The sequence below is a fragment of the Pseudophryne corroboree genome, chromosome 1, assembly GCF_028390025.1.
Source record: "Pseudophryne corroboree isolate aPseCor3 chromosome 1, aPseCor3.hap2, whole genome shotgun sequence".
In the NCBI taxonomy this organism is placed as follows: domain Eukaryota; kingdom Metazoa; phylum Chordata; class Amphibia; order Anura; family Myobatrachidae; genus Pseudophryne; species Pseudophryne corroboree.
Window position 1 is genome coordinate 650,269,178 of NC_086444.1, and position 17,224 is coordinate 650,286,401.

Genomic DNA, 17,224 nt, shown 5'->3' on the forward strand with positions numbered 1-17,224 from the left:
GTCATGGCTGTCACTGTGTTGTACAGGGGGCAGGGGCACTGTCCTCCTGCATGCTATGAAAACACAGGGGTGCTGGCTGTAAAAAATCTGGTGTGCAGTGAAAATAAATGTACACTGGCCCTGTCTTGTATGCTGTATCTGGGGAGCAGTGAAAATAAATTTACACTGGCCCTGTCTTGTACAGTATTTTGTAAAAATGTAGGGGTGCAGTAAAATAAATGTACACTGGCCCTGTATTGTATGCTGTAAAAATTCTGGGATGCTGTTGTTAAAATAAAAGTACACTGGCCCTGTCTTGTATGCTGTAAAAATTCTGGTGTGCAGTGAAAATCAATGTACACTGGCCCTGTCTTGTATGCTGTAAAAATTCTGAGGTGCAGTGAAAATAAATGTACACTAGCCCTGTATGCTGTAAAAATACAGGGGTGCTGCTGTTAAAATAAAAGTACACTGGTCCTGTATGCTGTAAAAATACAGGCGTTCTGTTGTTAAAATAAAAGTACACTGGCCCTATCTTGTATGCTTTATAAATTCTGGGGATGCAGTGTAAGTAAATGCACACTGGCCCTGTCTTGTATGCTGTAATAATTCTGGGGTGCAGTGAAAATAGATGTACAGTGGACCTGTCTTGTATGCTGTAAAAATACAGGGGTGCTGTTGTTAAAATAAAAATACACTAGTCCTGTATGCTGTAAAAATACAGGGGTGCTGTTGTTAAAATAAAAGTACACTGGTCCTGTATACTGTAAAAATACAGGGGTGCTGCTGTTAAAATAAAAGTACACTGGTCCTGTATGTGGTAAAATACAGGGGTGCAGTGAAAATAAATGTACACTGGCCTTGTCTTGTGTGCTGTAAAATTACAGGGGTGCAGTGAAAATACAGCGGTGCTGGCACTGTCCGCGGTTGCAATGTCTAGGCCTGACCTTCACAACACTGTATGGGAAGAGGAGGCTCCTACCACCATTTGCACGCCCTCTGCAAATGCTGGGAGGAGCACCGCCAATCCAGTTGCTGATATTGAGATTGAGGATGTCACTGTAGAAGTACACCAGGATGAGGAGGATATGGGTGTAGGTGGCACTGCGGAGGAAGTTAACAATGAGGATTCTGATGGTGATGTGGTTTTTTTGACTAAGGCACCAGTGGAGACAGTTGTTGTCCATGGGATGAAAAAGCCCATTGTCATGCCTGGGCAAAATACCAAAAAAACCACCTCTTTGGTGTGGAATTATTTCTCCACAAATCCGGACAACAGGTGTCAAGCCATCTGTTGCCTTTGCCAATCCATAATAAGTAGGGGCAAGGACGTTAACCACCTGGGAATATCCTCCCTTATATGTCACCTGCAGCACATTCATCATAAGTCATTGTCAAGTTCAGAAACTTTGGGTAATAGTGTAAACAGTCCACTGACACCTAAATGATGTGGTTTTTTTGAATATTATTTATCTGTGAGGATAAGGATGTAAACACTGAAGGGAGGGGGGATCTGAAGATGAGGATGACATCTTGCCACTGTAGAGCCAGTTAGTGCAAGGAGAGATTAATTACTTTTTTTTTTGGTGGGAGCCCAACCAAACCAATCATTTCAGCCACAGTCGTGTGGCAGACCCTATCGCTGGAATGATTGGTTTGTTAAAGTGTGCATACAACATAAGGGTGGGTGGGAGGACCCAAGGACAATTCCATCTTGCACATCTTTTCTTTGCCACATAATTCCAGGGGTGCTGCCCCTCTGCCCTATCAGTCCAGTGGTGCTGCCCCACTTCTGTTTAAGTCCAGGGGTGCTGCGTTTAATTCCATGGGTGCTGCTGTACTTGATCCTAGGTTTAAATGAAAGCCTAGAGCAGATAAGAAAGGAGCTTCAACATCACAAACACGTGGAAATGGAAATTGCTATTTTGACGAACTGTTTTTAAATAAAGTGGGGAGAGACCACATTAGTGGCCAAAGTCAGTGTGACTCAGAAGAGACTGAATCATAATCCAGCGCAACTGCCGGAGAGGTAAAAGTGAGATTTTATGCCGTAGCATTAGAGAGAGGTTTTTCTCAATTATTTCATGTTAAGGACTGACTCAAATGAATGGATCCAATTAGTCAACCTTAATTTTGATTTATTATTGCTGTTCCAAATTTTGAGATTATTTATTTAGAAGATGCACATTTCCTAAGGCTGCATAGGGTTATCTCAAGACCTTGCAGTGTTAGAAGAACAGAGTTTCAGTGATCTTGCATTGCATCAGAGAAAATATCCAATCTTGATCCTGTGGTATACACCAGTTAATTTGCATCCCAGTATTAAATCCGAGATTATCTTAATCCCTGAAAAAATATATAAAAGGGGGTTCAAATTTGGAGGCTTTGGCCCCTAGTTTTTCAGTTTGTCCAGTTATGTGGTAATTAATTATATATTTGCTTGGTAAAAGTCCTTTCCGTTCTACACCAATATAGGAGTGGAGGTGAAAGCCTATGTGTTGTTCCTGATTGTGTGTGCCTCTCTAATTTGTAATCACTTTCTTGACACTGTCCTCTTGCCTCTTCTCATAATGTGAAAAGTCATCAAAGAAGGAGGTGGTATGTTTGTAGCTAGCTATGATTCGAAGAACTTTGCAAGCTTTTTCCAGGGGGACCACCTGTCGCTGAAATGATGGGTTTATTAAACTGTGCATGTCCTGTTTAAACAGCATAAGGTTGAGTGGGAGGTCCCAAGGACAATTCCATCTTGCACCTCTTTTTTTTCTTTGCATTATGTGCTTTTTGGGGCCTAGTTTTTAAAACTGCCATCCTGTTTGCCACTGCAGTGCCACTTCTAGATGGGCTAGGTGTTTGTGCTGCCCACTTGTGTTGCTTAGCTTAGTCAACCAGCGACCTCGGTGCAACCTTTTGGCCCAAAAACAATCTTGTGAGGTGTGAGATGTTTAGAATAGAATGGAAATGAGTGGAAATGAAGGTTATTGAGGTTAATAATACCGTAGGATCAAAATTACCCCCAAATTCAGTGATTTTTAGCTGTTTTTATGTTTTTTTTTCAAAAATCATCCTGATCCAAAAACAAAAACAAAACCCGAAAAGGGTGGTTTTGGCAAAACCAATCCAGATCCAAAACATGAGCAGGGAAACAAGATCCAAAACTAAAACACAAAATATGAAAAGTGTCTGCCGCACATCTCTAGCTCTGCTTATCTGTGACACTAAGTAGGTCTGTGTGATAGGGACAACTAAACACAGTGGAAATCTAAAGGTGGAGATGTTTTGGGAGGAAATTTAATTAAAAAAAAAAAGAGTTATTGAGGTTCACATTTTACTGTGGACCCTGTCTGCTTACAAAATATAACAGTAATGAATAATGCTCTAGTTCTTACACCATGTCCTTAACCAGCCCACACAAGCAAAAGCACCAATAAAGGTATCAAAGGTAATTAAAGATTTGCAGACTTTTGTGACCTCTTCTCTGGAAGATATTGGAGTGCAGACTTTTGTGACCTCTTCTCTGGGAGAAATTGGAGTGCAGACTTTTGTGACCTTTTCTCTGGGAGATATTGAAGTGCAGACCTTTCTATCCTCTCCTCTGGAAGACAGTGAAGTGCAAATGGCAAGTGCAGAAGTTGAGGCTGTACTTCTGCACGTTTCATCATAGGCCTGGCCCACACTGTGCAGTACCATGATTGATGAAGCCAACTGCTGTCTATAGTCATTAATCCCCCATCCTGTCATTTCATTAGGGAAGGGGTGGGCTTAAGAAAAAATCAGTGCAATGGTTACCAAATTCGGTGCCTGGGTTGCTGGCTCAGGAACAATTAAAATAATTTATTGTCAATATGATAGACAAAACCAGTGCTTGTGGCTTCCAATCAGAAAATATGCAAAAAAACAAAAACAAATCCTGTGCCTCACCACATAACAACCAAAAGATAACATATAAACACTACTGGATTTACTGAATTTCTCAATAAAAAAACTTTTGGCCTATGGGTGCCATGAAAAAATTTCTGATACTCTATGGTGCCATGATTCAAAAAAGTTTGAGAACCACTGAATTAGTGCTCTCCTGGGCATCTATAGGAAATCTATTGTCTATCTGATATTCGAGGACAGCAGGCTTGTATTGTTTTTAACATTTATTCAAGAAAAGTCTGATGTTCCAACAGAGCCAGAGCAGGACATAATTCTGCACACTGTTGAGTTGACATTAAGACACTGGAGAGACAGGAAGAGCCAAAAATCACATGACTCATTTGACAACAACCCCCGCCACAAGAACATTCAATAGAAAATATTTATGGAACACTAGATCACTTCAGTAAACAGAATGAATCTTGGATCAGAATCTCCAGGTGTCAGCCACATACAAAAAATTAAATAAAAAATTAATAATAATAATAAATACACGAACAGTGAGTGTTGTTTATCATACTAACATGTGAATTGCTCACAGTTTTGAAAAAAAAATGTAGTTGGCTACAGCTCACAAGAAGCCAGAAAGAACACAGAAATTCACGTCAGATGACAAATATTTGTGCACTGTCACAGCTACATGATACTGTTTGCAACACTTAACTGGGACAAGTTCTTCTGCTACAAGCAGCCACATAACAAATCCACCAGCTGTGGCACCCACAACACCCGCTCAGGCAGACTGTGTACTGTAGATCAAGGGAAGATGCAGAAGAAGAGCATCCAGAGGGTCTGACAAAAAGATTAGGTTTATGTTATTATGTGCTTAAAACATATTTTTACACTGTACTGTCAGAAAATACATATTTTTTGTTGAGTATTAAACACATTTTTTTTTATAAGCATAGTTGAATGTATGATTTTATACTTTATGGTAAATGTTTTCAGAAATAAAATGTGTCTGAGCAACTTGTAACTTTAGATGAGTATTTGTACTTTTTTCCGAGTACCACAACCTGGTTACATAGAAAAAAAGCACTGCTTAGGACTTTATTATGATGCATGGAACGGGGCATATGCAATAGGGGGGCAGATGTATTGAACCTGGAGAAGTGATAAAGCAGTGATAAAGAAGTGATAAATGGAAGGTGATAATGCACCAAGGCATGCTTTTGCCATGTTAATGATTGCTGCCTTAACAAAATGTCTGAGATCGCCCGGCATTCTGCAACTCCAGCAAACTCGGACCCTATTACATATACCCCAACAGGTGTTTACAATATCTGCCTCCTTTTAAGGGGCATAGAGGAGAACCCCACTGGATTTGTCAAGGCACAAGACCATAGGTTTCAATAGTCCAAGGGGTATATTCAATTAGGGTCGGATCCATTCCGACATGCATTTGTCGGAATGGATCCGACAAACCCTATTCAATCCCATCTCAATTGAACTTTAAAAAAAGTTGAATAGAGATGAGACCTGTGAGCAGAGGAGAGGGGGGAGACCAGCGGGGAGAGCCGCGGGCAGATGGAGGAGAGCAGCGCTACAGCAGCGCTGCAGGAGGTTGTCTCACAGCCGCCAGACCTCACGGCAGTATCCACCCAGCTCCAGCAAGCGTTACCTCACTTGCTGGAGTCGGGTGGACGCTGCCATGAGCGGCGCGGCTGTGACACATCCTCCTGCAGTGCTGTGCTGTAGCGCTGCTCTCCCCTGTTTGCCCGCGGCTGCCCCCCGTCTCCCCGCGTCTCTCCCCCTCATCTCAGTCTGACATTTTTTTATGTCGGACTGAGATGCTTGGAAACGTGGCCAAATCCTGTTGAATTTGGTCCTGTTTCCCTCAAAAGTACGTGAATCGGCAGCTATACTGCCGATTCACATACTATTCGACAAGTCGAATTCCCCGACTTGTCGAATAAAAACAGCTGGGATTGAATAGGTCGAATCATGATTCAACCTTAAAAAGTCGAAAACTGACGTCTTTTCGACAGACGGCAGCTTTCGACCATAATTGAATATACCCCCAAATGTGCTTTCTATTACACCCCCTAATGGATACATGCACCTCATAATATTTGTGAGAAGTAGTCTGTGGATTCAATATAGGTGTTATTAACCAGGAGTGAAACCTATATCCTGAATAAACTGAAACGACACATCAGCCTGACATCATCCTCAAATTTCATAAGTGCGATGACTAAAGCATGGTATAAATATCATGATTTGACCAAGGAAGACTAGAAATTCCATTAATAATTCTCTTGTTAGCATCACAGACTACAGGCATGTTAGGGAATTTGTATTGAAGTATATTGACATTAACGTGGGTCCTCAAGTGTGATGCCCTCAGTGCAAAGTATGTACAATCTATATCTCCCAGCATGTTTTAGGTCCTTGAAAGCATATATAAGGTTATGTATGGTTTTGCCACTCTGGCTTCCGGCTTTGAAAAGAAAGGGTTTGAAGGAATTTAACACTTGGCTAAAATGCTTTAAAAATGGTGCATATTTAATCCTTGATACTTATGATATGAGCCCACAGACTAAAATGAGACACCGCTATTGTTTAGTCATCAGTCATTTTAACAGAATGTTTGGTGATAGCAATTTTTGATCCTGCAGTTTATTACATCTTGCAAATTTTATTCATAACACTGAACACAAATATGAATATCAACTTGTGGTCGCTCATTTTTGCATACCGTATTTTTGCAGTGATTGTGCAGCAATTTTGCATTCAATACATACAGCAATTTGTAACTTGACTAAAAAAATATCTAAAACCAGCAAGTTGAACAATTGAAACTTGAATACATTTTTCCCTATCTTGACCATAAATGTGCAATGCCTTTGTTTAATGCTTTGTGTACAGTACCTCATTTGTGAATACAAACTGCGGCACCTACAGTATGCACATACTGTAGATGAATGCCTATTCTGTGATCTCAGGAGAAATCTCAAAAGGCGCACTGTTCAAAAGTAGAACTATATGATGATAAATTTATAATTTAATCCTTAAAATTATACCACTTTAGAATTACCTCTTTCATTAATAATGTTGTGTCTCCCATATCCACAATGCTTGAGGCCAGAAGTATTTTGGATATTGGATTTTTCTGTATTTTGGAATATTTGCATACCATAGTGAGATTCAGTATCTTGGGAATGTTACCCAAGTCTAAACACAGAATGCATTTATATACACCTATACACACAGCCTGAAGGTCATTTTCTACAATATTTGTAATAATTTTGTGCATAAAACAAAGTTTGTGTACATTGAACCATCAGAAGGTACAGCTGTCACTATCTCAGTGGCACTCAAAATATTCTGTATTTCAGAAATATTCCGTATTTTGAAATTCTGGATATGGGAGAACCCACCCTGCACAAAAGTTCCCATTTCTCTCCTAAAATATGCCTCAGTTTATCTTATTTTATGGTTTAAATTAATTATGAGAGTGAGAGCATACACCTTGAGATTAATAAGGTCAAATTCTTACTGTACTACTTAAATGTCACAGTAGAAATAGATTTCCCAGTCAAAATCTGTTGCCAATCTTCAAGTGTCCAGTTATGATGAGTCTGTGCTCACTGTAGCCTATGTTTTTTTTATCATGTGGTTTTCTACAGCTGTAGCCTTTCCACTTCAATGTTAGATGTGTATACAGAGATGTTCCTCTGCATATCACTGTGTTGTAATAAATGGTTGTTTTAGTCACTGTCACCTACCTGTCAGCTTAAACCAGTCAAGCAATTCTCCCACACCTCCAAACCTTTCCACAACTAAGACAAAAGACAGGATTAGTTGCACAGCAGGACAGTCCCTTCAGATTGGAACAGTTTTTAATGGAACAGTTGAGAATTAAGGATAAACTTTGTTAAAGATTTTAAAAGTGGAGCACGCTACTGTGCAGACTCCATGTTGCTACTGTACTCCTCCAGGAATCTTGACTCCCTGTACCAAGATGCAGGGCTGTCTTAACAGTATTGCAGGCCCTGGGCAAAGCAATGTACGGGGACCAATATCCACCCATTTATGAGAATAAATACATTTGATAAATAATCATAAATGATCCCTCCACCGGTCTCACGACTGTCAAGAATCTGGTATTTGTGAATCCGGAGTCAGGTTGAAGTCTATATAGGCTGCTGAGATCTCGCCTTAGAGTTGATGTAGTTGGAATGCAGACCGATGAGAGGAGACAGTAGATTAACCAGGCTTGTAACTGGGTTATTACTGTAATCAGGATGGTATTAGAAACTTCCCTTGTGTTGGAATCCGATTGGTACTGCAGAAGAGTGTTCAGTAGATTTACCAGGCTTGGACTGGATTATTACTGCTTCAGGAATGGAGTGGACTCTTGTATGATGGCATGAACCGGAACCGGACTAGAAACTGGAGTAGGATCGGATGTTACCAATGTTTGGCCAGAATGAGAATCAGGAAGTTAATTAGCAGGCTGGAATTGTCTGTGCAGCCCAGGAAGAATCAGACACAGACTCAGGAACAGGTGAATGCAGCTTAGTGAGAAAAAACTGCACCAAGCTATTTGAATAGCAGGAGCTCAGGAACTCTTCACCTAGATGAGACTAGGCTAGACAGTGCACTGGCGATTTTGCATAGCCAGTGCTGGGGATTTATACCACTGGGTTGGCTGTGAGTGGCTGGAGTAAATTAGGTGACGGAGCCTTGCCCTGGCTTGGTATGGATTGGCTGATTTACGGTCAGCTGACCAGGACCAATATGGCAGTACCCAGGCCTCTGTGCTGGAATGCATTGCAGCCCCGTATCATCTAGAAAGCATGGCTGAGAGCGCTGCCAGGGCACCAGGGAGTTGGCACGGTTGGTCACAAGTGTAGACTTCATGCTGGAAAACCATGGCCCTCGATGACATGTACGGTAAGTGACCCACTGGCAGGGCAGTCCACGCCGATTTGTGACAGAAACCCCCCCCCCTTGAGGAGTGGCATCAGGACACTTACTAGGCTTCTTGGGATGCTTTAAATGGAACTTGGAGATGAGACAAGGAGCCTGAATCTCCTCTGAATTCACCCATGATCTTTCCTCAGGACCGTAACTTTTCCAGTGAATGAGGTATTGTAGTCTTCCATGCTGGCACCGAGAGGCTATGATGGCCTCCTCCACAAATTCCACCCCTCACTGGGTCTTAACCTGATGAGCCTTGGGAAGCGATGACTGGAATTGGTTCAAGACAAGAGGCTTTAGGAGAGAGACATAAAAGGAATTTGGAATCCAGAGAGATAAAGGGAGTTGTAGTCGATATGCCACAGGATTGATGACTTTGATGATGGTGAATGGACCGATGAATCGGGGAGCGAACTTCATGGAAGGTACCCAGAGTCTGATGTTACAGGTGGATAACCAGACATGATCTCTCACTTTGAGACTGGGGATAGCTCTCCTTTTACGATCAGCAAAAATCTTGTAATGGAAAGATGATTTTTTGAGTGTGGCATGGACTTGTTTCCAGAAACTGGAGAAATACAGAAGGGAAGAATTTGCTGCAGGCACATCAAAGACTGGAATTCAGGGTCTCGAGGATGATGGCCGTAGACAGTGAAGAATGGAGTGATTTCTGAAGAGATATGGTAAGCATTGTTGTGTGCAAATTCAGCCCATGATAGAAATTCAATCCAATTGTCCTGAGAATAGGAGATATAGAGGCGAAGGAAAGTCTCTAAATCTTGATTTATCCTTTCCATCTGACCATTAGATTGAGGGTGATAGGCTGTGGAGAATTTCAACTTTATTTGTAGGCAGAACAGAGAGTTCTCCAGAATTTGGTGACAAATTGAGTACCGAGGTCAAATACAATCTCAGTTGGCAGTCCATGCAGATGGAATTTTCAGAGATAAATAATTGTGACAGACATGGAGCTGATGGAAGAACAGTCAGAGGAACAAAATGAGCCATCTTGGAGAACCGGTCCACAATTACCCATATAGTGGTGTAGCCTTTTGATGATGGAAGGTCTGTAATGAAATCCATTGAGATGTGCGCCCACGGCCTGAGCGAAATGGATAGTGGATGTAGAGAACCAGCAGGAGCCTGGCGGGAGATTTTGTGTTGGGCGCACTGGGTACATGAAGAAATTAAGTCTTGCACATCAGCTCTCATGGAAGGCCACCAGCAAGATCGCTTAATGGATTCTAGAGTCTTCTGTACCCCCATATGACCAGAGAACAGTGAGGCGTGAGCCCAGGACAGAAGCTGCTTGCGAAGGTCAGCATCAACAAAAGTTTTTCCAGGAGGAGGAGTAACCACATCAGTGGAGGCAAACACAGATGGGTTTAACAATGGATATTCTTCAGGATTTTTAGAATCTTCATCAGGACCCATGGAATGAGACAGCGCATCAGCCTTACCATTCTGTGATCCTGGATGGAAAGAAAGCTTGAACTCTAATCTTAAGAAAGATAATGCCCAGTGGGCTTGTCTGGGAGTGAGACACTGAGCATTTTTGAGAAACAAGAGATTCTTGTGATCGGTAAATACTGAGATGGGATAACATGCCCCTTACAATAGGTAACACCACTCTTCAAAGGCTAGCTTAATGGCTAAAAGTTCTTTCTCGCCAATGGGGTAGTTCCTCTCAGCAGGCAAAAATTTATTGGAGAAGAATCCACAGGGATGGAGTTTGTTATCATCTAATCTCTGTGAGAGACCTGCCCCTACACCTTCAGAGGACGCGTCCACCTCTAGTATGAAGGACTGGGTAATATCTGGTTGTTTGAGTACGAGAGCTGAAGTGAAAGCCTGTTTTAACAGTTGAAATGCTGATTTAGCCGCTGGAGACCACTGAGAAGGATTGGCACCCTTGCGGGTCAGAGCTGTAATGGGAGCTTCCAGAACGGAGAATCCTTTGACAAATTTCCGATAATAGTTGGCAAACCCAAGGAATCTTTGGACCGCTTTCAACGTATTTGGTTCAGTCCAGGACAATATAGCCTGAACTTTCTCAGGGTCCATTTGAAGGCCTGATACAGAAATTATGTACCCTAGGAAAGGGACAGTTGTCACTCAAATTTTTTTGTTTTCACGTTTACAGTGTAAACAGTTGGCACAGTCTCTGAAGCACCTCTTTTACATGAGCATGATGAGAGGAGAGATCATGGGAGAATATGAGGATATCGTCCAGGTACACAACAACAGAATGGTACAGAAGGTCTCAAAAGATCTCGTTAACGAAATACTGAAAGACTGCAGGAGCATTGCTTAACCCGAATGGCATAACGAGATATTCATAATGCCCATCCATAGTGTTGAAAGTCATTTTCCACTTGTCATCTTGGCAGATACGAATCAGGTTATAGGCACCTCTTAAATCTAGTTTGGTGAAGATGGTAGAGCCTTTCACACAATCAAACAGTTCTGTAATGGGTAATGGTTTTTCACAGTAATTTCGTTGAGACCTCTGTAATCTATACAGGGACGCAGTCTGCCATCTTTCTTTTTTACAAAGAAGAACCCTGCCCCAGCTGGAGATGTGGAGGGACGAATAAATACTTTCTGTAGGTTTTCCTGGATGTACTCAGTCATTGATTTGGTTTCAGGAACAGAGAGACAGTATGTACGCCATCTGGGTGGTGACTTGCCAGGGATTAGTTCTATGGGGCAATCTCATTCTCTATGTGGAGGAAGGATGTCAGCACCTTGTTTGCTGAATACGTCTGCAAAGGCATAATATTGGGGAGGCAACTTTTCCAAGATGGCGGATTCAGATGAACGGATAGGTACCACCTTTCCCAAGGAGACATCAGAACAGTCCTTGCCCCATGAGAGCACTTGTATGGAAGACCAATTTATATGAGGGTTATGTTTCCGTAACCAGGAAATCCCTAATACCACTGAATGAGTTGCTTTAGGAATAATGAGAAATGAGATCAACTCTGAGTGTAGTGCTCCAACATAGAGTTTGACTGCAGCTGTCCATGTGGTGATCAACCCATGAGGAATTAAGATGACATCCACTGCTAATAAGGATATGGGAAATGGAAGTGCTTCAGTGGGTATCTGGTATTTAGAGACAAAGTCTTGAGTCATGAAATTTTATGCTGCCCCACAATCAAGAAGTGCTGAAACAGAACATTTTTTATTGAATATTACAAAAGTCACTGGCAAGATGGAATCCAATTTGTTTGGAGAGGATTTTCTCTCTCCTAGTCCCTTCTCTCCATGAGAGACTAGGAGCAACCGTTTCCCGGCCATTTGGTACAGGAAGCAATCCTATGCCCAGCTTCCCCACAATATAAACAGAGTTTAGACAGACACCTCCTCCATCTCTCTTCAGGAGTAAGGCGTGATCTTCCAATCTGCATTGGTTCATCCTCGACAAGAAGTTTATTTTCCTCATAAAATCTTTCTCTGAGACATAAGTCCACTTTATTACAAAGAGAAATAAGATCTACCAGTTTTGGAGAAAGATCACGGGTTGCCAATACATCTTTAATTCTCCCAGACAGACCATTCCAAAAAAATGCTATTAACGCTTCCTCATTCCATTGTAACTCTGATGCCAGAGTTTGAAATTGTATCACATATTGTCCCACAGACTTACTGCCCTGGCGTAAGTGTAAAACGTCTATAGCAGCTGATGTAGTTCTTCCAGGTTCATCAAATATTCTGCGAAACATGGAAAGGAAGTCAGTATATTGAGACAATAGCAGGTCTGATCTCTCCCACAGGGGGAACACCCAGTCCAGGGCTGAACCAGTTAACAAAGAGATGATATATGCAACTTTGGTCTTGTTAGTCGGGAAATTGGCAGGCTGTAAGGTGAAGTGTACGTCACATTGGTTAAGAAACCCTTGACACAATTTTGGACTCCCATCAAATTTATTAGATGTGGGCAAATTAAGTCTGGGTGAAACTGGAGAGGATTTATATGGGCTTTGAATACCCAAAGGAGCAGAAGAATTATTCAAATGAGCAGAGAACTCCTGCAGATACTGCACTAGCTGTCTTTGTGTAGACTCTAAGCCCTCCAGGTGTCCCGCTAAACTGTTCAGGAAACCTGGAGAAAGACCACCACCTTCGGCCGGATCCATGTGTCACAAATCTGGTGTTTGTGAATCCGGAGTCAGGTTGAAGTCTGTATAGGCTGCTGAGATCTCGCCCCAGAGTTGATGCAGTTGGAATGCAGACTGATGAGAGGAGACAGCAGACTAACCAGGCTTGTAACTGGGTTATTACTGTAATCAGGATGGTATTAGAAACTCTCCTTGTGCTTTAATCCGATTGGTATTGCAGAAGAGTGTTCAGTAGATTTACCAGGCTTGAAATGGGTTATTACTGCTCCAGGAATGGAGTGAACTCTTGTATGATGATAGGAACCTGACTGAAAACTGGAGTAGGATCGGATTTTACCAATGTTTAGCCAGAATGAGAATAAGGAAGTTAATTAGCAGGCTGGAATCATCTGTGCAGCCCAGGAAGGATCAGACACAGACTCAGGAACAGGTGTCAGGTGAATGCAGCTTAGTGAGAAAAAACAGCGCCATAGAGGAAATACAAGCTATTTGAATAGCAGGAGCTCAGGAACTCTTCACCTAGATGAGACTAGGCTAGACATTGCACTGGCGATTTTGCATAGCCAGTGCTGGGGATTTATACCACTGGGTTGGCTGTGAGTGGCTGGAGTGAACAGGTGACGGAGCCTTGTCCTGGCTGGGTATGGATTGGCTGATTTACGGTCAGCTGACCGGGACCAATATGGCAGTACCTGGCCTCGGTGCTGGAATGCATTGCGGCCCCGTATCCTCTAGAAAGCATGGCTGAGAGCGCTGCCAGGGCACCAGGGAGCGGGCATGGTTGGTCACAAGTATAGACTTCATGCTGGAAAACCGTAGCCCTCGATGACATGTACGGTAAGTGACCCGTCTGCAGGGAAGTCCACGCCGATTTGTGACAACAACATCTCTCTTGTTCCCAACAGTGGATGGCTGTCAGCACTCCGATTACTGTATATTTTCAGCCATCCATCAATCAGCATGTTGACAGTCACTTACTGTCTGGCTGCAGACTAGGAAGCAGGTAGAGAATGCTGCCTGGCTACTTTGATTGTGTGTAATTCACAATCAGAGTGACTGGGCAGCAGTGGCAGCTCCAGAGATGAGGCTACAGCACGGTCCAGTGTTATATTTTAGTTGTCCTTTTTTTGCGCAATTTATAAAACTTAACCCATTAAACTGCTCTAGCAAGCAAAGGGGATTATGTAGTAAACATTAGAGAGAGATAAAGTGGATGCAGTTAAAGTACTAACCAACCAGCTCCTAACTGTCATTTTTCAAACACAGCCTGTAACAAGGCAGTTATGAGCTGATTGGCTGGTACTTTAGCTCTCTCCTCCTTATTCTGATGGAAAGGATGCATCTTATTGTGCAAATTGCTTCTGTCTCTGGGCCTAATTCAGACCTGATCGCTCCTCTGCATTTTTGCAGAGGTCTGCGATCAGATAGCCGCCGCCCATAGAGAGTGAATACCTGCCCCGTGCAAGTGTGCAAATGCATGTGTATGCCGTGCAAAAACTTCTCCAGACAGCGGACATCTGCAAATCCATTCGCATCTCACTCACCATCTAATGATTTTTCCAGTCTGTGCAGTGTTTGCATGTTTGCAGAACTTACTCCTACAGTCTGATAGAAACAGGCTGATCGGGGCCGGAACTGACGTCACACAGCCTCCCTGCAAACGCTTGGGAACGCCTAGAAAATGCCAGTTACCACCTACAAACATCCGCTTCCTGTCAATCACCTTGCTTATGCCTAGCGATCAAAATTTTTGCACCATTCTGTCGCTGTTTGGGCTCGTGTGTGCGCATTGTGGTGCTTATGCATGCGCAGTCATTCGATAATCGGCCGCTGTGCGATTTCACACAACAGCAAACCGGTCTGAATTAGGCCCTGTAACATTTTATAGTAATATTTCGCAAGCGGAATAATTTACCTTTGCTTTCTTTCACTTATTTCCTAAGATATGTTTTGTTTTTTAAAAGGTTTGTTTTATGCAGTGCTTGCAAATAGTAAACTAAAGGAAGTAACAAAAAAATATTTTTCTTCACAAATAAATGCTTGATGTGTAAGAAAATGCAATCCTAAGGAGAGTTTTTTTCAGGTGGAAATTGCAGAATAGGTAAGGATTTCTACCAGCCAAGTAATGCACATGTGCCTTTGAAGATACCACATCCTTTTAATGTTTTCCTGCTATGCATAAATAGTGTCTTATGAAAATAAGAGACAAAACGGTTTCCTCAAACAAAATTTCTAAAGCAAAATCACAGCGCTGACAACTGTATTAACTAAGCTCAAGGTTCACTAAAAAATACATCAAAATGCGGTATTGTATTCCTGGAATATGCCTGATTCTCCCTTCAGGTTACACAGCAGTTGACTTTAGAGCTGCCGAAGTGTAGCTGATAATAAGAAAGTCAGTGTGTGTTTTGCTTCTCTCAGCCTCTATCATGGATCTTGTTCCTATGCCAGTGGATTAGTATTTGTTAGAGCTGTAAATTGAATGGTCATAGCTGCTCAGTGCATACACAGCTACTGCAGACAACTAAAACATCAGAAAAGGATATCTATGTATTTGAGCTATACATACCAGTAATTTGATAGCTCTATAGCAGCAGTCTAGTGAATTCCCAAGGTCATTCTAGAGATCTTCTGGTTTATACTGACACACACTGTTTTTTACCTTTCCTGCAGGATAATTATAATTATGCTGAGATCTTTAGCCCAATGAAGGAGTTAGAAGATGTGATTAGCTGCTTGGCTGACCTTTAGTTCTCTTGTGATTCTCCCTTATTCAACTATTTGAATTTACTAAAAGAAAAGTTAGATTTTACTAAATTCATGAAATCTTTAATACTTTATTTTGAATAATATGGTGAAAGAATACTACTGGAAAACTACTAGAAGGATTATGCACAAGAATACTGAAAGCTGTAGTCTCAGCTGAAAAAGGCAAGCTGTTACTCTTTACTCGTTCTATAGGGCAGCAGTATTTTAGAATCTGAAATATATAAAAAGCACAGTAGGGAGAGTCTGAGACAGATCACTCATCATTACTTCCAAATGTTGTACAGTTATGTTGAATATAACTCATTATGATCCCTCAAAAGAAAAGAAAAAACAAAAACATTATATAATATATAATTTATTAACTTAATGGGGTCAATCCAATTAATACCCCTTTCACACCGCACATGGAAGGTTGCACCCAGGAGTCGTACACAGGTGCGACCCAACTCAGGCCACACTGGCGTCTTCAGCCTGACATATTGCCAGGTTGGTGACATCAGTGGTGAGATGATCTCCAAGTGCCGTCTGTCCATTCAGTGTGAATGGTAAAAGAGTCGCATTGACCCGGCAACCCGTTCACACCGCACAGCGACCAGGGTTGAAACCGTGTTCAACCCTGGTTGTTACCAGGGTTGAAATACCGGGTTACTCGACCTGGGATATTTCCCATGACTCCTTTCAGACTACACAGCAACACGGGTTATGCACGCTTATGTGCAATAACCTGTGTTAGAAGCTGGTGGTCTGAAAGAGGTATAACTCAACCACCTTAAGCTAGAGGACCGAGTTGCCACTGCGATGGCGTGTAAACACCAACAACGGCATATATACAGTAAAGTCATGTTCCTGTCTCCCCACAGAATCATAGAATTTTGGACACAGCCCAATGGAACTGAAAACAAAAATCTGCAAATCTGGCACTACATAAGTGCAGCATTTAGCCGCACTTACTCGCACACATGAGTATATCACAGGTAATTGAATTGAACTTAATACAGTATGTCTCAATTATACCAAGCGACTCTCCTGGTAGGCCCAAGAAACTCCCAGAAGAACAGGTGGATCTCCCACATTCCGCCCTCTTACTAGTAGGAATCATGGGTCCATAGGGGGAGGGGAGAGTGGGTTGGAGAAGCCAATATTATGTAATTCAATGAGATTTGCATACATTTAGTCTCACCCCACCCTTGGTGAAGGCATAGAGGAGATTCATGACACAATGCTGAAAAGTAAATATACTGTATGTTTGTCATGCAATAGTCTTCATCAAATGTCTATGTTCTGTTATTAATTCTACATAATAACATTCATATTACTTATGTTTAAAATATTAACTATTATTTATTTATTTATTTATCTTTATATTTCTTTAGTATTGATAATTTCACTTGAATTTTTATCTGTTAAGTTTAAAATACGTGTTTTAGTCAATGGTATACTATCATTGATATTGAATGATGTTTTAAAAACTCTCATATTGCATACATAATTTGCTCTATACACTGGTT